The following is a 746-nucleotide window of genomic DNA, read 5'->3' on the forward strand; positions in this document are numbered from 1 at the left end:
AAGATATGTAAATAACCATATTACCTTGCAATCCTTCTAAGCAAGAACGTGCTCTTGCAGCCTCTGAAATTCTCGTTGAAGTTGTTAGGTTGGTTGTCATTTCATGTGCAACAAATGGATGGCACCAACCATTGACTATTGGTAGCCACCATTGTTGAATGAGTTAGAGTTGGTGGCCACCATTGTTGAATGAACTAGAGTTAGTAGCCACAAATGTTGACAACAAACCAAGAATAGCCTCCATGAATGCCTATAAATAGATGTATATGTTAGAGAGCAAAATGAGAGAGAGGAAGTAGAGCCAAAGATGTGAGAAATGCAGGAGAGAGTGGGCTGCCATTGCAGCACTAAAAAGAGAGAAATAGAGTGAGGTTGAGAGTTGCCAAAGAGGGGATGATTCCTCCTCCTCTATTGTTGTAAATCTTGTACTCTCCCTACATAATGCAATGGCTTCTCCCGTGGATGTAGGCGGTTTGCACTTGGGTTTCCTATGAGCAAGTATCAGAACATCACCGGTGGAAATTCCCAATAGTTCTAACTTTCTTAGGACGAGATTCTTATCTGCCTTGCATTTGTCAGTTCTCAGTTTTCAGGGTCACCATTAAGTTCTTTCATAAAATGCTCAATTTGCTGGCCACAAAGATTCTGCCATTCGTTGATGAGCCCATGGCTCAATCAACACCCACATCTGTTTTCTTCCTGAAGCTCTCTAGTTCTAGCCTCTTTCTTGTAAACAAAGGCCCTGC

At 42.1% G+C, this 746-nt stretch overlaps 1 pseudogene; it reads left to right on the top strand.

The window, feature by feature from the left end:
* LOC105120041 (protein SRG1-like) overlaps positions 1-641 on the top strand; it is a 5,457-nt pseudogene extending 4,816 nt beyond the window's left edge.
* The last annotated feature ends 105 nt before the right edge of the window (positions 642-746 follow it).

Source organism: Populus euphratica, unplaced genomic scaffold (assembly GCF_000495115.2).
Source record: "Populus euphratica unplaced genomic scaffold, PopEup_1.0 scaffold4474.1, whole genome shotgun sequence".
NCBI lineage: Eukaryota > Viridiplantae > Streptophyta > Magnoliopsida > Malpighiales > Salicaceae > Populus > Populus euphratica.